This window comes from Thermobia domestica, chromosome 1, assembly GCF_964235325.1.
Source record: "Thermobia domestica chromosome 1, izTheDome1.hap1.1, whole genome shotgun sequence".
NCBI classification, from domain to species: Eukaryota; Metazoa; Arthropoda; class Insecta; order Zygentoma; family Lepismatidae; genus Thermobia; species Thermobia domestica.
Genome location: NC_137454.1, coordinates 360,618,718 through 360,642,422, shown reverse-complemented (window position 1 = coordinate 360,642,422; position 23,705 = coordinate 360,618,718). Strand labels below are relative to the sequence as shown.

Genomic DNA, 23,705 nt, shown 5'->3' with positions numbered 1-23,705 from the left:
GACTAGAAAAATAAACTGAACGGTAATTGTCCTTGTTAACTACTTTTTAAATATTATTTGTATTTATTTGGTAATAACTTATTTATTTTGTAAAAATTTATGTAAGTTATTACAAAATAAATACAATTATTATTTAAAAAAGTAGTTAACAAGGAGGACAGATATCATGATAAGTCATTAATTACTGTTCAGTTTATTTTTCTAGTCTCTGACTTAACCAAGATTTTTGGGTACTTCAAATTTTGGCCACACTGTCATTTCTATGGGTGGCTACACTGATTATCCTTCCGATTCGTATTTTCAGGTGTAGAATAACATTATCTATTATTGTGGTAGGTTACCTTTCATTATCCCTTTTCACCTACGAAAAACGAGCAAAAGAAATGTTGTTAGCTTTTGAAAAATATTTAGTAGTCTGACCCCTGAATTTACGTCTGAAATGCGGAGAAAAGTTATAAGGCGAAGATATGTTAAAATGAAATGAAATTGCCGGAAGCGTTGATTTCTAGCAAATTATTTTTTAAAATCTATTTTTGACAATAATAAAGGAAAATTTAAAGTTAACTGTGTTCAATTTTCAGAGGTACGCCACTTGTTGTGGAATGTGAATGGGAAGTTTTACGTTGTGTGTCGCGTAGGGGGCCTCAGTTAATTGCTTAGATTACAGTTACTAAACAGCTAACTAACAAGGAACATCATCTTCGTAATCCAAGCCGATTTTGGTGAAATTTGGCAGGGAGATACTACACAGGAAATAAAATACGTGTTTTTTTATTTTCTGCGGAAAAACGGTTTGAGGGGGCCCCCGAAGGGCTAGAACAAGTGGACCGAAGCAAATGAAATTCTACACACATACACTAGACATAAAATAAGGGAATACGTGTTTCGTGTTTTCCGGGAAAAATCAGTGGGGTGGGGCACATACCCCTCAAACGTATAAACACGAAATCTAAAAAGGGATAGTAAGTGTAATGCAAAAGTACCTCAAGCACATGCAGAATTCTAACCAAACTCCGTGTAGGAACAATACACAAACAATAAGCCACGCACTCTCAAATTACTATGTAAAATTTCGCTGAGAACGGTTCAGGGATTTCGGAGGAGTATTCGGTCAAATGAACTCCTAAGTTGATTAAAGAGGAGGTTCACTCGCCACGCTTGCTTCGCTTAAAAAAAAAAAAAAAAAAAAAAAAAAAAAAAAAAAAAAAAAAAAAAAAAAGGGATTCAGCTCATTTCTAATGTTGAAAATTCTATTTTGAATTTTTTTACAACGAGGATTCGCGCGCTAAAATGCTTTCCCAATATTCTCTATGTGCATCACGTTTTCGGTGATTATTCCTCAATAGTATTTCCGATCTGGACATACGTCACTTTACGACACTTCACGAATCACCATGTCGAATTAAAGAACAGTTAAGGTATCACGGAGATCCCGTTTTCCGATGATTATTCCTCAATGGAACATACAACCCCTTAGAACATTCAGCACGCGAGCTCGGATCACCATGTCAAATTTCCTTCAGAATGGTTCAGGCATCTCAGAGAAGTATCCGGAGAACTGGACAACTGAAAACAGTAAAGAGGAGCTTCGCTCCAATTATTTTAGTTATACTTATTCTAATTGTGAAGCTTCGATCGTATCCGTAAGGCACTAAACAAACATTATTTGACAAAGAAAGAACAGCCATGCCGCAAAACGTTCAGACTGTTTCTTAAATATTGTCTACTTTATAAATGAAAATACATATTAACGAAGATTTTATAAAAGTACTCTTCACCATAAAAAAATAGATTAGTTTACTTTCCTTGTTTTATGATACTGCGAATTAAGACCATATTAATTTGGAAAACCAGACGAGTTTAATGCTTCGTGAATCTATTTGGCTTCAAACGAGCGATATTATTATTATTATTATTATTATTATTATTATTATTATTATTATTATTATTATTATTATTATTATTATTATTATTATTATTATTAACGGAATAATACAGTTTATGGGTGTATGATGTTTCTAGCCATTGCCCACATGCAACATAAATATCAACCAACGCGTGTTAACGAAAGAAAGCAAACGGTACGGAATTAATTACTTCCGGTGTACGGTACCTAATACAATTTTCAAGTGTTGGCGATCAGTACCAGAATTGATCACCTTCCGTGATTCACTTCCGGTACACGGTACCTAATATAGTTCTCGGTTGTGGGCAATTTCCTACGACTGAACATATACGTATATCAATCAACTCGGAGGCAAAAAAAAAAAAAAAAAAAAAATCGGTACCTAGGGATGGCACGAGTCGAGCTAAAACTCAACTCGACTCGAAACTCGAAGCGAATTCGAGTCGAGTTTCGAGTCGAGTCAGGTAATTTTCTCGAGTCGAGTTCCGAGCCGAGTCGCTGTTTTCAGGTCGAGTTTCGAGTCGAGTCGAGTTAAAAAAATGGCTCGCACGTTTAGCTCATTTTAACTCGTTTTGAAATCATTACCTGATTAGACTGAAAAGTGAAAGCTATGAGAAATGTAAGCAGTGGAATATTTCTTGTGTTGCTCACGAAGTGAGAAACTGCTCGCATCTCACCTCGTCTCGATCACCAAGACGACAATGGATTTTTATAACGAGACAGTCTCAAATGTCGTGAGCACTAACATAAGTATATACTGTAGTTCTCACCACCAAGGATGAGACCTGCACGGTGAAAGTTTTGAGCCGAAGTAGAAGCCCAACCCGTGTACGGATGTTAACTGGCTTAGCTCGGTTCAACTGAGCGACCCGGTTTGGTTGAGATGAGGCACCGACTCGGCTCAGGTGAGCGATCGTCTCGAGCCGGCTCGGTTGGGATGATCCATCAGCTCGGTTTGTTTCGGGTCGTGTACGTTTAAGTGGGTGAGCTGTTGGCTCGGCTCGATATTGAATGAGCTGTGAACCGAGCCGCTCGAGCCGTTGAGAACCCTAAACCCGGACCAAGCAGTTTTGAACATGTGTGGCCGGCGCCCTCTAACTTTTAGCGATTATTGGTTCAAGCCCGAATCTTTGCTCCTCCGGAACTCAAACCCAGAACCTCGTGAACGATGTCCTTGCCTCCTAGTCCTCACGACTACCGACCTCAACAGTCAACTAGTTTTTAGTATTCAAATATACACCACCTATATTTCATGTTTATACACGGTGCTGTTGTTATAATAATAATAATAATAATAATAATAATAATAATAATAATAATAATAATAATAATAATAATAATAATAATAATAATAATGTTATAGTAGTAGTAGTAGTATCATTGTGTAAGTAGGATACTTGAAGAAAGTACTTGAAACTACACACAGCATATGGCTCGTTTTTGCTGGACTCGACTCGAAACTCGAGTCAAATTCGAGTCTAGTTTTGAGTCGAGTTGGAGGAATTTTTTCGAGCCGAGTTCTCGAATCGAGCTCAAAAATGTCTGTTTCGAGTCGAGTCGAGTTTCGAAAACTCGCTCGAACTCGGTCGTGCCCATCCCTTTCGGTACCAAAATTAGTTACTTCTGGTCAATCACTTCCGGTACACGGTATCTAATACAGATTCAGGGAGTGAGGTCTTTCCAACGATTCCACACATGCACCATATGTATCATTTAACTCTTCTTTACGAAAAAAAGCGATCGGTATAGAATCGGTCACTTGCGTCTAATTGCTTCAGTATTCGGCATCTAACACAGTTTTTAGAGTTTCCGATGGTTGTATGTTTCCAGCGATTGCCAACACGCAAAATATATATCAATTAACTCGTTTTGACAACCTAACTCGGAAACTAATATATACCGTATACCGGAAGTGATTCACCGAAATTGCGTTAGCGATCACTTTCTTTCTTGAAGACGAGTAGAATGATATATATGTTGCATTGTGCAAACCGGAGACAGTGGACCGAAAGTGAACAATTCCGTTACCGAACACTTTCTTTGGTCAAAAAGACTTGATTAACATATGTGTTGCATGTGTGCGGGTTACGGACAAAATCTCGCTGTCGAAACATCGCCGCCCAAAATCTCGCGGACCAAAACCTGCGTGGCTAAAACCTCACCTCCCAAAATCTCGGATGGCCAAAATCTCGCGGGGCCAGAATTTGCGGGATGAAACTTTTCCTTAAAATTTACCCAATGAGTTTCTTAATATGCAATTCCACAGTACATATAATAATAATAATAATAATAATAATAATAATAATAATAATAATAATAATAATAATAATAATAATAATAATAATAATAATAACAAGAAGATACAAAACATCGTGTACCTCATTCCATCATTTCCTTCATTCTGATCATCTACGTCTCCTTTAACCTACAGAGCATAATAGAGGAACGAAAAAACTCAGATATTATTTCATACTTTCATAAATATTATTCGATTTTGTTAGAATTCCTAAGGTCATCATCAAAGTGAAATAAAAACCACCCCAGGCTCAAACTCCATCTAAGTTGAAAATTTGATTGAGACCGGTCGGGTGGTTCAAGGTTTATTAAGACACGAACGAAGCCACTTTCATTTTCATGTATTTCAATAAGTCTCTCCCTTCCCCTCCGCCTTTCCGTCGAAGCGAAATGATTAAAAATATCCCTTGCGTTAACCTGATCTGTGTGTCAAATTCGATCGAGATTCGTCTCGTGGTTCAAGAGTTATTAAGTTTTATTTATTTTTATATGTCTCCCCCTCTCCTTCGTTTTGCCGTCAAAGTGAAATTACAAAAGACATCCCAGGCCCGAATCTCATCTATGTTGAAAATTTGATCGAGATTGGTCGGGTGGCTCAAGCGGTATGATGTCACAAGCATAGTCATTTTCATTTTTATATATACAGATTTTCAAAGCACGCGTTAGAATATTTTCTTGTTATTATTTTAATACAATTATGTATTATCACAAAATATATACTGGACATATAGCAATATATAGAGCATTTTGCACCGAAGAAATCGTCGTGAAGAAGTTCTATACTGACATTTCTTCCCAGGCGAGATTATGTCCCGCGTAGTTTAGACTAGGCGAGATTCTGTTTCCTGAGATCAGGACCGTGAGGTTTTGGCCACGCGAGATTTTGGGACGCGAGTTTTCGGCCCGATGAGATTTTGGCCCGCGAGGTTATGGACAGACGAGGGTTTGGCCTGGCGAAATTTTGGCCCGCAAGGTTTTGGTCAGGCGTGGTTTCGACCCGGCGAGATTTTGGGCCGTGAGGTTATGGACGAAAGGTTTTGTACTCAAACCCATGTGTGCAATCGCTGGAAACACTTTACTCCCGTAAAATGGTTTAAATAACCTATACCGACAGTGGTAACCGGAAGTGACTAATTTTGACATTAATCGTTTTCTTTCGTCAAGACGAATTAATTGAGATATATATGTTGCATGTGTTTAATCCCTCGGAATACCATACCCTGTAAACTGTATTAAATATCGTGTATCGAAGTGGATCACCAAACGTAACTAACTCTGGGATCGATCGCTTTCCTTCAAGACGAGTGTTTGATATACATGTTGTATATGTGTAAACGTTTAAAACACCTCACCTCCGAAACTATATTAAATACCGTGTACCGGAAGTTGTTGACCGTGACTATTCCAGTACCTATCGTTTTCTTCAAGAGTGAAGTAGCTCAAGTGTAGAGCATTGGTTTCGCATTCGGGAAGTCGTGGATTCAGTTCCTGCTACCGACCATCCTGATTGGGGTTTTCCAGGGTTTTCCTCAGTCCTTCCAAGCAAATGTCGGGATGGTACCTACTAAACAGGTCCTGGCCGATACCTTCTCAAATCATTTCCATTGTTATTGTTGTTGTTGGATATACAGTATAAAATAGCCTCAGAGCTGTATCTGGTGATTGTTAAATAAATAAATAAGTTTAGCAGAGATTTGAATATAATATGGCTATATGCTAGGCAACTATAATATTCACACATATATGACAAAAGTGATATCCGCCAACAAATAGCATTCTCTTTTTTAACAGCTAAATGCTCTCCACATAGTATTCCGTAGTCTTAACGACATCATACAAAAATACAAGTAGACCTAACAGTTAAAAACCTCCATGTCTAGGGCGAGATTTGAACGTACGACATTAACAGCGACCGATACACACACCAGACTACTGGGAGATAGTTGCCGGCTAAAGAAAGGGAAATTGTAAACAAACATTTATTCGACGTAGGATTGAAACTCAAGGATCACCTGGTCAGCTCCAATTGGAAATGATGCCTTCTATTTATGGCTCCTTTTTTAAACGAGTATTAGAAACTATTTCCTATAACTACATGAAATATTCTTGTTAGCTTTAATGTGTAAATGGAAAATAATAATAATACATTTTATAGAAATAAGAACTACGATGGATTTGCTGATAAAAAAAATATTCTCGCAAAACAATGGTGGGACTGAAAACACCTCGACCTGATATTTTTATTCATAAAGTTTTAGTAGAGTTATTAAAACTGATAACTATCAAAAGTCAAGGTAACGTTGAAACGAATAATGTAAAACATTCAGAGATTTTACAAAATACTGTAACTTGTGAAATAAAATGAATGTTTGACCAACATTGACTTTTCCTTGTATGTCTTATGTTAAATAAGATTTCTTTGTAACTTTCTCATTATAGCAATTGTTCTGTAGATACTAAACGGTGTCTTCTACCCGATTTTTTATTCCTCGCAGAAGCATGGATATTTTTTCTATTTTTTTGCTGTTTGGTACACTGACATTTTTCAAACAAACTGTTGTAGGACACCTTATGTAGTTCTCAAGCAATCAGGTTTATCTGCATTGTTTGTTGTCCAACGTTGCAGGATATGAAAATTGAAAGTGTGAATGCACTTTTGCTCGTATACATATAAAATAATTAACTTATTCGTACAATAGTAGCATACCTGCAATAATATTTTCAATCGAACGTCCCTGCGCTTCCAGGATTTTGAGGTCTAGCCGGTGTGCAGCGTCAACAATAGTCTAGGTACCAATATGAATATAGTCTAGGTACAAATATGAATAATAAGGCTCTCCCACTGGATGGTCAACTTCAGGATTATCTGCTGATAAATGATCCACTAATAGATTGTATAAAGGTTTTTCCCTTTGTTCGACGTGTGTTCCGTCGTGACCCGATCCAGGATCTTATTTTGGATAAAACCTGAAATAAAACGAACATAAATGAATACAAGTATCGAAATAGTGAAGCATGAGTGACGAAAGATATCTTCTGTTAGTCGCTGTAAACGAAAGATATCTTTAAACTCGTCGATATCACTGTCCGATATCGCATACAAAATTCACAACTATTATTGACTAAGTTCGACGAAGTTAAACTCCGAAAACCAGGCACTGAATGTTATACTTAGTTCATCCACAACTTGATTGATATTTAACATTGAACGTTGTTCCTACAACAAACATTTACACTGAAATTCATTAACAGTTCTCATTCAACAGTTGAACTTTGTTGGTGAACACGGCCGTCAATTGAACTTAATCGTAGCTAATTATTATTAATTTAAAAGAGAGTTTTTCGGGACTAAATAAGATAAACTGTCGTACAAGAATTATTGATTTTCTCTAAATGCATCAGAGAGCTGAACTGAAGATTCGAACGATAAAAATCTGCTCCTTGAACCAGATGAAGACCATGCTATACCATATACAGGGTGGGCCGTTTTAATCAATCCACGGAAATATCTGGAAAATGATAAAACATAGAAGAAATGTTTGAAGTACACGTTATATATTGCTAAGGGGGAAAACTAATTCCGCCAAAAGTACCTCTCCCCGCCCCCAGTAAATGGGGGTAACCGCGGTTAACTTTGAAATGTCAAATGGGAACATGGGTCGAGTAATACCTCGTTCAAAAGGTCTTGGAAAACTAAGTAACGTTGTACCAAAAGATGTTTCATATGGAGCACCAGTTTCAAAATGGCCGCCATGATATGGTTCGAAAACTCCAGTACCCGTAGTATGAAAACCATGGAAGGTAAATGAATGGAACAAAATTGAAATATGTAAATATCATAGGGCATAGTGAATGGTGTGGTCCCTGTGATCCCAGTGGTGTGGTCCCTGTGATCAACTCAAAATGCGCTCCATGATACTTCGAGTAAACAATGGAGAAGGTTAGAATTCGAAAGAATACACTATTATCTTCGTGTCACATAAATTTGATGTTTGTTGCTTTAAAAGAATAGAAGTTATATACATTTGAAATTGATAGATTGATTTGGGACAATGCTGTGGAAGCCGGAAGCAGAAAGACAGTATTATCTACGTGTCACATAAATTTGATGTTTGTAGCTTTAAAAGAATAGGTGTTATAGACATTTGAAATGGATAAATGGAATGGAAGAATGCTGTACCTTTTGGAGGATGCATAGAAAACAAAAAGATGCCAAGTTTGAGAAAAAAAAAATAGCACTCATTGATGTCACGAAGTGAAATTTGTAGACTAACACCTGGGTAGATGTTAGATGTCAGTTTGACAAAGTTATTGCGACATTTATTTTTTGAGATTTCATTGGAACAATGTTGGGAACCGGACCCCCTCATGCTGTCGGACAGCACTGTATATAGAGCGTACAGAATAAGATGGGAAAAATTATGTGACATTTATTGTTTTCTGCTGTTGGTAGAGAGAGAATCATATGTGTTACAGATAAATAGTTGTGAACACCTGTGTGTTACGATTTTGAGATGGTATACTTTAAAAGATGCCCCCATTTTTAGAAAAGAAAAAAGAGAGAAAAGAAACATTTGAAATAGATGAAAAAAGATCTTTTCACTTGTTAGACAGATAACCGTGACATTTAGCGTCCCACTTGCTATGTGAACTTTCTTTTTGCCCTGCTGGTAGCAGAAAAGAAATAATGTGTTTTTGTTGTGCAGTTTTCTGTACAAAAGTACCTTGTTAACTTGAAGAATACCCATTGTAGTTTTTTTTTTTTTTAAATAACCAGCGTAACATATGCTTGGTTGGATTATTAAAATAAAGCACGTGGACACATTGAATTGAAAAGAAAGAGAGAAGAAGAACGAAAAAACTATTGTTGTTCTGAAAGCTTAATACCGTGAATGCCTCTTTTGTAGTTTTGAAAAGGGGTGGGAAAAAATTAGGTAGATAGTAAGAAATTTATAAGATATTATTTGAAAACATATAATATGATGATTATTAGTATGTTTTAAAAGATTGGTGTAAATGGGATATGATTTTTAGTGGTAAAAATATATATAGTATTTGCGGATTATGGAATTGTGCAGACTTTTAATTCATTTGATGATGATGTGATGTTGTTTTGAATTTTTATACCCTATAGTTGAAACGACGAAGTTGAGAAAACATACGAGTGGACTTTATGTTAAATATAAAGTTATTGGTTAAGTATTGAAGTAAGGACTTCAAACACACGAAAGATGTATAGCTTATTAATGATGCATTATAGCATAGATGATTGATAATAGAAAAAAAATGTGGAATAGAGAATGGAGGACGAAATGGAAGAACCTCGAGAAAAAACTGAAGTAGTGAGGAATCGAACAAATTATTGTCGCACCAGAGGTGAGCAAGTTAGTATTAAAGGAGTATGCTGTAACTGAATGATGATGATGATGGTAAAAGAATATTTGATGAAAGAAGAGAACTCGGAGGAAACCTATGTATATGGTGTTTGTGCACACTGAGAAAAAAAGGACTAGGATTTCCGTGTGGATACATCGTATTTACGCGGGTGCGCTCCTTAAGTAATGTAATTTCATGTATAAAAGTACAGCAAGTGGGAACACCATGCCAAGTCTGGAGTTCGGCGTCGAACTAGACTCGCTGTGATTGGATAATTTTATTCACATGATTGGTTTCGTGTTGAAAACTATTACTCTCGTAAGGTAGGGAGTCACAGATTTAGAAAGAAGCAGGAGGGAACAATCGTAGGAAGGTGGTAACAACATTATATACGTAAGTTACCACCGTCGGAATGGGTATGGCGTTAATTCTAGATTTGAAATGGTGGTCCTACAATACAAAATTTTCGCTGGACGGTGGTGTAGACAGTACTACGGATGAAACAACATTACTTAATGAGGTGACGCGCGTAACCTGGTAAAAACAGCATTTACATGCCGACTGGAGTATGCATTTCTCTCAGTGCACAAAAAGTGCACACCGCGCAAATTGGGGTGTATTAAAGTGAGGATACTGATGCACAGAAGGTAATTGTGATATTATTGACTCACCTTGTTAACAGTGAGTAATGAGAAATGAATGAAATGTTGGAATAAAGAAAATGAGAGATAATGGGAAAGTCCTGAGGAAATTGATCAGAAATTTGTTTTGGCGATTTGTTTTGCGATTGAATACAGAGTCTGAAACATGAGAGATGAAGGCTTTGTTAATGTTATTATTATTATTATTATTATTATTATTATTATTATTATTATTATTATTATTATTATTATTATTATAGCGTTGGGAATGGAACATAGATTTTTAGTTGGAAAATGTTGTATGTACCCGAGCTACAGGTATGAAAATGGTAAAAAAAGAAAAAAAGAAAAAAAACATGAAATTTGAGTGAAAATTTCACGAAAATCCCTCTGGTACGGGAAAACTGAGGATGATGCAGAAAAATTGATTGCAGATTCGAATTCTACGTGGAAAGTACTATTAGAATCATGTATTTTCTTCCGTGTGCAAGAGATTTTTTTTTTGTCGACTAGTGTAATATGTACCATTTTCAATTTCAGCAACCGTTATTCAAACCGGTTAACGTTGATCGCTCGACAGCCAAGACTGTAATACATAACTGTAGCCCCATCCCCTTCCTTACTTTGTAGGTTTAAGTATCAAAAACCGTTAAAACACGAAACACTGGTTTAACATTTGAAATGATAAGTCGAAATATCAACTTTCATACCTCTATCTTTGTGCAATCCCGAGATATATACATAATTACAATAATTAAAATCTCCATCCCTCTTCTTCAATTCTAGGTCAAATATTTAAAATAGTCACATCCTTACATTATTCAGTACAAACGAAAATTTTACGTGCACATTTCTGCACAAACGATGTATAAACGATCGCGACAATTTGTGGTTCAATAGAACATAGTGGGACTAGCACTTAGACAGCTCCCCTTTTTTTTCATTTTGTCAACGCACCTGATAGGGTAGAAACAAAATTTTCGCCTGCGCATTACCGTACAAACAATTGAGATAATATTCTTTTGAATTGGACGTGGGCGAGGTGCTACCAATTAAGCAGTCCATACTTTGTTATCGTTTCGGCGGAGCCCCATTTATGTGCAAACGAAAATTTCAGCTGCACATTCATGTACAAAGACGTACATACAAGTGCGACAGTTTGTGCTTGAATTGAACATGGTGGGAGGGCTACCATTTAGACCGCCCCCACTTTGTTTTTGTTCTGGCGGCGCCCCTAATTGTGTACAAACGAAAATTTCGCCTGCACATTTGTGTACAAACGATACACAAACGATTACGGCTATTTGTGATCTAATTGGACATGGTGGGGGGCTAACATTTAGACAGCTTCCCATTTTTTTTTCGTTCTGGCGGCTACCTTAATTATGAACAAACGAAAATTTCGCCTGCACATTTCTGTACAAAACAATGTACAATCGATTACGACTATTTGCGATCTAATTGGACATGGTGGTGGCTAACATTTAGACAGCTTCCCACTTTGTTTTCGTTCTGGCGGCGCCCCTAATTGTGTACAAACGAAAATTACGCCTGCACATTTCTGTACGAACGGTGTACAAACGATTGCGACGATTTTTGATTTAATTGGACATTGTGGAGGGCTACCATTTAGTCAGCCCCCTACTTTTTTTCGATCTAACGGCGCTCTTAATTGTGTACAAACGAAAATTTCGCCTGCACATTTCTCTACAAATCGTTGTACAAACTATTACGACAATTTGTGATTAAATTGGACATGGTGGGGGGCTAACAGACAGTCGCCACTTTGTTTTCGTTCTGGCGGCGCCCCTAATTGTGTACAAACGAAAATTTTGCATGCACATTTCTGTACAAACGATGCACAAACGATTACGACTATTTGTGATCTAATTGGACATAGTGGGGGGCTAACATTTAGACAGCTTCCCATATTTTTCGTTCTGGTGGCTACCTTAATTATGAACAAACGAAAATTTCGCCTGTACATTTCTGTACAAAACAATGTACAAACGATTACGAGAATTTGTGATTGAAATGGAAATGGGAGGGGCTACCATTTAGACAGCCCGTACTTTGTTTTCGTTTGGTTCCGCCCCTAATCGTGTACAAACGAAACTTTGGCCAGCACATTTCTGTACAAGCTATGTACAAACGATTGCGAGAAGTTTTGAATGAATTGGACATGGTGGGGGCCACCACTTAGACAGACCCCTACTTAGTTTTCGTTCTGGCGGCGCCCCTAATTGTGTACAAACGCAAATTTCGCCTGCAGATTTCTGTACAAAAGATTGAGACCATTTCCGATTGAGTCTGAAAATTTAAGGGGGTGTCTAAATGGACGTCTGCTTTTCACCTCTAGTGTAATGAAATTCTTCCACGAGAAAACCTCTAATCAACACTGTCAGTAGCTACCTCTTCGACTAAGATACATTTACAAGTACAGCTTTATTTTAGCTTTTTTTTAACAGTTAACCAATTTAAAACCGTATTATAATTCAAAGTACTTATCATATTTCTATCGTAAACAAGGATATGTACTCAATTTAAATACTTCGCTCCGCAGGAACCCGTTCAGCTTGTGCAACAAGCAAAAACAACATGTTTGGCATCTCACAAATGACAAAGGAGAAAAAAGAAAAGCAAAATCAGCACAGCAGTGCCTTATCGCAGTCAGAGCTGACAACATATTTTTGGTCGTCACTTACGCCAATAGACCTACTAGCGGTGTACAAGAATTATACAGTTACAATATATGTTGTGCCACAGTAGCGCTACAGCCGGAATGTGCACGAACTACAAATGAATATGTTTCTTACAAGTATCAGTCACTGTTGCACCCTCTTTACATTCTACACATCCTTTTTTCTCCCACTCTTTGACCTTGACAAGCAGAAGTACCACGCTTTCCGAGTTCACAACCATAAACTGTTTGTGTACAGAGTACGTTTTCAGTTCTTCGAATGATTCTGCGCCTGAAGAACAAGGGTGATGATCGGGCAACCCTATACGGCAGCAAGAAACACCCGGTTGCAATTTTAAATGTAAAATACAAATATAGATCCTTGACAATGCCGTGAGGATATATATATATATATATATATATATATATATATATATAATAACGTGGATAATATAACGGTAGATTCGGGTTACGGCAATGAAGTTATTTAATTTTGAGGTCCTTCTGTGGCCATTCATACATAATATAACTTGTCATTTAACAAAATTTATATTACTTTATCGGGCAGAACTAAAAGGATTGCGAAAAGGATATCACCTTTACCTAACTGCTATTTTACGTAGGAAAGGATCAAATACAAGATATAGTCAAACAATATTAAGAATATAACACAATAATTAATATTACAACAAAAACTAACACAAGCAAAGAGATTATCATGAATAAGTTCAAAGATTATATGTTGTATATGTTAACTTTAGTCACAGTCTCAGAAGGAAATAGTGTTTTAACAAATTGCATCGATTTGCTCTTAGTATACTTTGAAGAACGTGCGAAAATGCAAAAGTGAATTAAAAATCAATATATTCTTTCGGACGCCGTAACATTAGCTTAAGGTACATGACCAACGAATTCATTCAAATTGCATTGAAAGTCATAAACCGGACTACAGTTATTTACTTCTACAGATTTTTGTTTGTTTGAGAATTTGTTCCATCTATGGAATTTCTACGAAATCCAATTCGAGTGAAATTAAATTTAATGTTTGCATACTTCTTAAGTGTAAGTAATCATACTACACTAGGATTAGGTTCGGTTACACAATTACTATTACTACTAAGGTTAGGTTCGGTAATCTTACCGCTAAAATTAGGTTCAGTTCTCATTCGTTTTAAAGGTTGCGAAATGTCGTGCTTCCTAACAGATCTGTATTATAGGGATCTAGCTTGCTTGCCAGCAGGGCAGAGGCAAAGGAAAAAAGTTCTAACATTTTTTTCTGCCTGACTCTTGCAATACTCCCTTACCCTCCTTGTATATGTCAGCGTAACCATGGTTTAAAAATTGTCAAATGAATGTCATTCTGGAGAGTTACAGCGTTTGCACACGTCCCCGGCAATGCCGGATCCAGTTCCGACAATGCTGGCGATGGAATTGGCGGCAATGTAATCAAATGGTAGCTTGCACACGCATTCCGACCCGGCAAAAAAGCCGGTGAACTCCCGGCACCGGCAAATGCAGCCGAACTAGCCGCCGACATGACGGTGTCGGCTCCGGCTCCGGTTTTGTCGGCGGCAATGTTTTCTTATGCGTGGATGCACACGCAGCCGGTAAAGACGGAGCCGGCTTGCTGATAGGTTTCTTCAATCTAGCTGCAGTGAGTGAATGGCAAGATGTTCCGTATTCTTGTTTCTTTTCTTGTATTTTGATTTTTTGTTTACTTCAGTTTTTTTGTTATTTTCTTTTTTTCACATCATATGAATATATAATGAAGAATGAAGTAATCAAAATGACTTTGAGGTACCACAAATATAGCGCCTTGATATTTACATAAATTCTCAGCAAGGGAAATTTGGGTCTTGTTTAAATTATCCAACTACGGCAACGCGGAAAGTGAGTTTCACGTATGTATATTAATTTATCTTCTACAGCTGAAACTTACTTAAACGATTTAAACAAAGGGGGCGTTGGATTCGTTTTGATAGAGAATATGTTTTAGCATATATGAAGTCATAATTTAAAAAAAATATCAACATGGCGAAATGAACAAAATGGAGATACGAAGAAATTATGAATCTAGGATAGTTGTCCAGTGATTATCCTATTAATTATGAACTCAGTATGTAGGGTATGAATAACCTTCATAATAAGAAAACAAGGGTTTAAATCTCCATCATAATCTAGAAGTAGACATTCCCAAGCATAACAAAGGTTGTAAATAAAATTTAAGTAAGTAAAAACAACAACACAACAACAGAAAGAACTGAAAAAGCACAAACAGAACAAGAAAATTTCCATTCTTGTGGTTGCATGCTGTTTTACCCTATAGATCATAATAAAAATATTCATGTACTCTGTCTTGTCTGGCATTGGTTCCATAGAACGATTGTGGACTGAGTGAATAGGAAGCCGCAATGCTGCCTTTCCGGAACCTATTATTATTGTTATTATTATTATTATTATTATTATTATTATTATTATTATTATTATTATTATTTTAAATAGCGTGATCTCAGCCTGTTTCAATTTTGAGAAATTTAAATAGATGTTAAAATTATGGCAACAAAATTGAACAAAAAGAGAAAGAAACCAAAAGAAGGCCATATACCTCGTGCGCACACATCCACACACACAAAGAGCAAACAACCTTGTTTTTTTGATCTTTTGTTTAGTCTTCCCCGAGGGGAACATATAGAAAAATAATAGTTTGCAAGACTCCTTGCATCAATCATTGATAGCGATTAGGTTTCTCCTAAGCATTTTCCTTTGGTGTGAATTATCTTTCTATGCTACTGCAAGATCATAGTACGTAATTTGGAAAGCGGGGGGGGGGGGGGTTGTTGAAAGAGAGAAAGGAATGCATAAAAAAGAGTATCTTGTACAGCAGTATGACTTGATTTAATGCTTATCAACACAACAGGCTATAGCCGAAATAGCCTATGTTTTTGTTTTACAAGATGCAAGATGCATTACAAAACGTTATCTATGAATGTTATATCGGACAGACTACATATGTAGGTCTATCTAGAACAACATCTTCCCTGGAAAAAATCCTCCTATGCTGAAGAAAATTATAACTTAGTTCCGTTTCCTCCGTTCGATTCCAGGAATGTACTGGATTCGTCTATCTATATGCAATTATGCAAGCTCACACGGGATCAAGGACAGAAGTAGGTCAAGTTGACAGGTAGTGGATTAAACTGACGGTTATCATTTATATGGAACCATTCTGGAGTGCCATACTTTCTGCGTGAGTGTAGCTATATGTTACTTATTTCCGCTTGAAGTAGCTTTTGCTTCAATGACAATTCATTTCATCGTTCATCGAGTGACAATGACTAAAGTGTTTCAGTACGATGTTCCGAATTTCATTGAATTAGTGGAAATGAGACCTTGTCCATGAGACAAGACTACAGACTCATATAAAGACAAGGTCGAAAGGCAGAAAGCCTGGAAAGAGGTATATATAAACCTTGCATAAGACTTCACACCATGGACAAAGAGAAACGAGAAGCGACAGACAGGTATGTATAGGATAATATAAAACAATAGTGATTTAAATGCTTTATGTTTACTTACAGTTGATACATAAATATATATTATATGTAAATTAAAATAAAATGTACAATCGAAGACAGAAATGAGCCACTTCGATGTTTTCTTCGGGATACGGACAATTTACCAGCGGTCAATTTGCCACCAAAATTCGACAAAGCGGACAATTTGCCACCAGTTTTCGCAAATTCTTGACAATTTGACACTATTGGATTGTGGGTTTAAGTATAGGGTTACTACCTATTGTGACTTGTCAAAATTATTAATTTAGCCATGATTTTCTGCGAATGGTTTTGATTAGGCCTATATACGGACCAATTTAAAATATACCTTTGTGTACTAAACAAAAGATATTTGGGAATTTAGACGTTAATGCTCTTACATCACTTGATTGACGTATTACAATTAACCTTGTTCTTTGCATTGAGCTATTTCACAAATTTTAAACGACTTTTCCATTTATTCAAGTCAGTCTGTAATATTACACGGCTCTTGAAAAAAACAACTTCTGAACAGCGCTGATTATGATTACTAATTCGTTGTACTAAGAAATCGAACGTTTGTTTAGACATGCGAAAGTAATTTAAAAATTTCGAATCATATTTCGGCAGCTTTTCATATAATGTGTAAAACGAACCTTCCACATGATCCACTGTACACAATGGATAGATCCAAATCTTTCTAATGCTGCTTTGTTTCCTCTTTCTTCGCCGTAAGTACAGCAACGCAAGGAGATATCGTTTATTTATTGCTGGACTCTGTTCTCTCCTTCGCGTTCAAACTCAAAACTACTTCTCGGGACCGGCATTACCGGGATGTATGTGCAAAGCAGCGCTGCACCGACTTCGCCGAAACCGGCTCCGGTTTTGCCGGCTGCGTGTGCAAACCAGCCCCGGTTCCGGTTCCGGCATTGCCGATGACGTGTGCAAATGCTCTTAGTGTGAGTTGGTTATTTGTTGTGTGCTGTTCTGGTTGCGGTTTTGTTGCTCATTATTCATTTGACAATGGCTTCACAGCGTAAGAGAGGGCAAACTATATACAGCAAAACTAGAGAAGTAATAAGGAAGGACATAGTGTAGTGCGACGAAGAAGCGAGGGAGAAAAAAACTGAAGCATTTGTTATCACATCCTAATTTACGTGTGTCCACTTATACACGGATCTTCGACAGGGATTGCATAATTGTATAAACTTTGAATTTAGTGAGTATTAGCTGAATATTTTGACAACGGACTGGCAGCCCTGCCCAGGACCGTCGAGTGAAAGTTTCTTGGCGACAGGGTGGGGCACCTGTCAATCAACTCTGAATTCTTCAGCCTCGCATTAAAGCTAGCTCCCTATAATACCTATTCTTTCCCAATATTCACGAAAATTGTCCTACCGCGGTTTTATCCCTCTGTAATTAGGATCGGATACATTACCGGTACACGTGAATTTAACATCACCTTCTATATTGGGATGACATTTTAATCTCACATGGGTACTTCGAACTTTGTTCTGATTAAGGTTAGTTTGGTTCAGGTTAGTACTGTATTGCACCATTGATGGATTTTCAAAATGTTGGAATTTCATACTTAGATGATTGAAGTCAACACATTGCATCACGTTCTGCAAAATCATCATCGGATTGTTCACTATTATCATTTTTGTCTTTTCGTTCAGTGAACATTTCAACAGGTACAACTCAATTGACAAATCACTACAAATATTGGTGGAAACACACATTCTCTTTCGGAATTTCACGAATACTGGAATCGACTTTCTTCCTGCTACATCAACCATTGTCGGGTACATATCATTGAACAGTTCTATTAGCATTACTTCCATCTCCCGAATTAATGTCATGTTGAATACACCGTGAATACAAGCAGTCAATAGCATTCACTAGACAAAGGTGACCATAACTTCAATGCGAATTCAGGATCTGTATTCTCTATAGTTCCCGTAGAATGTTCAGGTTCACTTAAAGCATTCATGCTAACCTGTGGTGAAGTTACTTCAGTAACTGACAAATTTTCCTGTAACTCCTTACTGTGATTATTATGTTCAGAGATTACTGTTTCAGCAACTTCTATAGAATTTTGATGTAAACTCTGCCTCATTCTTGCCTCCATTGTCCGATCAGCTGATTAATTTGTCCAAAGTGTTGTTTAATAAATTCACGTAGGTCAGATAACGTGTTAATCTCCCTATTATCACTTGCTTCAGATGTATTTCCAATATGAGGAAGACTCCTTTTGATATTTCTGAAAATTTTTGTGCCACTCCTTAACAAAGTATACTCTGTTTTGATATTTCTTTTAACAAAATTACTACGTATCCTTGAAGTCAATCTGCACACCTTGAGTTTATTATTTAAGAGATTGTCTACTAAACTTTATACAAATCTCCTAAGGCCCCCAGTTCGATCCTGGGCGGAACCATCATAAAATTTTATAAGGTCCGAATCCTGGGCCTAACCACCAAAATTATGTAAGGTCGATAAAATATAATCCTGCTGCGAGGACCACCAAATTTATATAACGACACTTATTAAAAGCAAAATAAAGTTCTGTGATGAAACACCAATTTTATATATATATCGTCGTTATTTCTAAGGTCCTCAGTTTGTACTTTTTATATAAACAAATGTATGAAAATCACAATAAACATTTTGCATATTGCATTTTAACATTACCTTTTTATTATGGCACTTAACAAATAAAATTCGGCTTCTTTGATTTACTTTCCTTTTTAAATTGGCCTAAGGAACGCTTTATGGCTGATACTGCTGTATTTTGTTCTTAAAAGAATAGCCAGACATTCGATAAATCAAAGTAAATAAAAAACCTTTTTACTTTAAAGTGCTACTATCATCCAAAAGCCAGACGGGGCCCCTATGTCATAAAACTTCCGGGCTCTTGGTCTGTTTCTTTCTTTTTCAAGATCAATTGTAGTTTTTGCAGATCGAGTAAACAGTGAATAATCTCATTTTAGCCTGATGGAAATCTCTAGAATGAGAGGTGAGCGCTCTAACCACTATGCCATGCTTTCTTCCTTTGGCCTGTTTGCAATGTCCCGGACCTATATGCCTCTTTGCATAAGCCTGCCGTGTTTCGGTTAGCTTTTCGGAATAAACTTAGGATAAGTCATCCGATCATTACCACATGGAAAAGCTGTCTGTTTCAACTGCTCGAAACCCCTTGCTACATGAAATTTGCTCCTTCTCTGGTCGGGTCGTATGTGGTTAGTTACATTATTAGTTATTACAGAAAACTTTTCAATTTGAAATAGTTATTACGGCACTATCACTACTGCATGCGTGACTGAAGAAGCCAAAACGATAACTCACAGACAGTTCATTTTATAACTGCCGATAACTACTATATTTACATAATAAGGAGCGATACTACTAGAACTTAAGAGCTTGGCCAGAATTACCGTATATTCTACGACAATACTCTTAAATTAAATTATACATATTTGTACTTACTTTTCTTAGTTCAGATTCTTATTAATACAAGGACAGAAGCAGCCCAAAATCCTTCGGCACAGTCTACGTCTCCGTATGTTCGACTGCAAATTATCAAATGTAACTTTTATTAATATTTGTAAATAACACGACAAAATAAAGTTAACACTGATCCCTCAGTCCGTACAAGATTAATGCTAATGCTTATAACTGTCATAAAAATCGACTTAAGAGGGATAAATTAAAATTATCTTTGCATTTATTACAATTTCGCATCTAAAGACGGGATTTATACAATATTTCCCCTCATAAGAAAATGGAAGGGAGAGAGGGATTCATCCTTATAAGAGAAAGGGATTTCGAATATTTTCCAGAAAGCGGCTGAATCGTTTGCAATTAATTTTTGAACATATCTAGCAGTGTTCTCCAGTTGGGCTTTCATCATTTTTTATTACATTGTATGTTGTAAGTGGAAACGGAGTTCAAATTGTACTGCAAAAGTATACTATCTCACGTAAGCTAGAAAGATGAAATAAGTGTATAAAAATATGGACACGTGCCCCATTGTTTATGAACATATTGTTTCTAAAAAACATTCTATACTATTTCCACTTTATGTGTCACTTGTTAATCACAAAATAGCTGAACCGTCTGAAGCTAACTTTTTTAAAACAGGTAGTACTTATATCAAGGCGGGTTTCTATCATTTAACTTCGATTTCTAAGCTCATCCTAAGAGCTAGGAATACGTTCTAAAGAAAGAAAGAGCCAATTGGATGGTTTAGCAAGTTATCTTTCAGATTGTGAAAACGCAGCGGACTTCTACACCCTAAAAATTCAATATTGAAACTGGAAATAAAAAGGAATAAGAGCGGAGAATTGGATGTTCTTCGTACGTTAAATTCGCATCAATATTGGAACAGTTCTCTTTTATTGTGTAGTAACAAAGTATTTGCTTTATACTGACTAATATAAAATCCGAAAGTGATAGTTTAATAAAAGGATTAGGACTGAGATAACACCAATATTTGGAATTAAGAATCTATATTGATATATGTAGTTGTGTTTCTCCCTATATCTTACTGACTTTAGTCTGTAATGATCAATATTGAAGTCAATTGGTAGTTTCAAACCGATTTCAGCAGAGGGGTAATGGCAGACACTAAAGGATATAGCGTGAAAAGTGCCCCTACACGGATTGTTGTGATATTTATACTAAAGGTACCTCATATCCAAAGATAACTTCTGGCAGAAAATCAACTTCAAATTACTTCGAATTTTGAAGTTATTGTTGAAAATTCGAAAATTGAAAACTCTATATATCTCAGAAACGACTAACGTTACGTGGACGAAACAAAATATGTATACTTTGTTTGGAGGCCTTTACTTGAAACAAGAAACAAAACATTCTGTCCTTTACATTTCTAGCAAAAGTGCATCGGAAATATTCGACTTCAAGTATTTTTGCTTTATGTTTGAGGAACGACCATCTGTTTTCCACCATAGAAACAACACCAACCCACCTATAATATATTTTGACAATGGTTTGATAATCGTGGCGCAACTTGCTGTAAACCGAGGAATACAAAAGTGGGATGCGCCTGCAAGATATGCAATCCGCGCTACGCCAACAATATTTAGGCCGGCACGAATACTATCAGAAGTCAAAGATGGTCGACTTTGAATTTCTGACGCGTCTCAGTGACTCTAAATTACAGTATACCTCTCATAATCGTACCTCTTCCAGAAATTGCATGAGAGCGCAAGTGTCGCTGATAATCGAAGTGTCACATAAGTACTTTATCTTGTACTATTTTTATATACTGCTCATTGGCAATTCGAATACTCTTAATACTGCAGTTCTAGGGCTGTAAAAGGGATCAAGAATTAACGTGTACATCTGTCATGACGTCCTTCGAAAGAAAATATTTTATTCTATAAGTTAGAAGTCGCAGGCTGTTCGCGAGAAGATCTAACAATTGAAAAAGCTATTGTTGCAACGAAACTTCACAATAGGGTCTACTGTTGACTATTTGGCACTGAATTTAAGGAGAGATATATTTGACACGGCAGCAGGTCGAATAACGAGTATGAACGAAAATCGTACCTTGGACAAGAAAGACCTTGCCTTTATGTAAGCCATTTACTATTTATACTATGACAAGTATGCTAAATATGCTGTGGCAATATACTGCAATCGCAAATAAAGAGCTATTATTAAATGTGTGTTTCACGATCCAAATGGGATAGCGATTCTTTTGGCACAAGGTGATATTTGTTGTGTGACAGCTTTCCAGATACAATTGAATATTTGGAAGAAAGAAGATTTGCAGATTTAAATGCGTACACTGAAAGGTAAACATAGGCAATTTACGACTTTTGAGGCGAACATTTCCCGTTATGTTAGAAAAATTCGCTTTGTTGTTAAGGCCCTTCATGGTATGCTTGAACAAATATTGTATTCTATATTAGCAACTGGATAACAAGTTTTTTCTCAAGTTGGACTGTTATGCCGGATAACTTCTTTTTTGTATAATACATTTGGTAATCGTCTTATTTCTCTCGATGACCTTGTCGCGAGAGTTCAGCAAATGGAACGACAACACATCGCAGAGAATACATTAGGATTAGGAATAGAAGAGCACAGTTGGGACAGGTGTACACGCTCTTTCGCAGAGTCGCATCTACCGTCGTCCTGAACTTCCCGGAGTTGACAGAAATATATCTAAATATTATTTTTGCAGGTTCATACCAATAGAGATGGAGTGGGTCAGTGGATCAAGTGGGTCAACTTTTCTGAGTGGCTCAGTGGGTCGTCGGTCAATAGCATGTGACCCACTGTGATCCACCACCCGCCGTGACCCATTGCGACCCACCGTTTTACCATGACCAACTGCGACCCACCGACTCAGTTTGATCTACCACCTACTCTGCTCACTGCATTGTAGACAATATCTTCTGAAGACTGGTACTTTTGTCTTCGTTTTACTTTCAAGACCTTCATTTCCCTTACTTTTCCATTTGTTTCTGTCTACTTACCTGAGGTGAGTATATCTAACTAGGTGATAAAAGAACTTCAGGTACTTTTGGATATTAATATTTGTAATTGTAATAATAGCAATAGGACTTATACTACTATAATATAATTATACTACGATAATTTAATTCAAATTCATCGTAATTTAGCTCATGGCAAACAGCAGTGTGGTAATTGAAGGGGAAGAAAGAGGGAAATTCCCATTCACCTCTGAACACTTTCCAGGAACCTCGTTCCCTTTCGCTTTCTAGAGGGGGGAGGAAACTTGGTAATGGCATCAAACCTTCATGTGTAATTACTAAAATTAAATTTATAAACAAAAAATCTTCAGTTTATCAGGCTTTAATTGGTAATCTATGCACAAGATTCCCTATCGAAGGTGTGGTAGATGAAGTTTCTATTCTCCCTGATTCGACATTGCCAACTGACATGGTCGATATGGAAAAGATGTTATATGGTGATAGAGAGATGAAACTTCTTGCTGAATATTCCAAAACTGACCGAGAAAAATAGTTATCAGACTTAAGTCTAACAAGCAGATTGTCGATGAGGAGTTGCAGAATCGGATAGAAGTATTATCAATTTCCACAACACAGTGCGAACGGGGATTTTCCCTTATGAATTTACAGATGGCTGATGTTAGAAATAGACTAAGTGCTCAAACATTGTCTAACTTGTTTATCAATGTTAATGGCCCACCGCTAGACAAACTCAAAGTAGACTAGCTAGTTATTTCTTGGCTGAAGGTTGGACATCATTCCGCTGCGGAT

At 36.7% G+C, this 23,705-nt stretch overlaps 1 long non-coding RNA gene across 1 annotated transcript in view; it reads right to left on the bottom strand.

The window, feature by feature from the left end:
* Window positions 1-6,937: 6,937 nt before the first annotated feature.
* Window positions 6,938-23,705, bottom strand: part of LOC145668209 (uncharacterized) — a 30,583-nt gene continuing 13,815 nt past the window's right edge. The window contains exons 2-3 of the long non-coding RNA XR_014127993.1: window positions 19,921-20,003; window positions 6,938-7,168 (exon numbers count right to left, since the gene is read on the bottom strand). This is a non-coding gene — a long non-coding RNA (uncharacterized LOC145668209). The remainder of the gene's footprint in view (window positions 7,169-19,920; window positions 20,004-23,705) is intronic.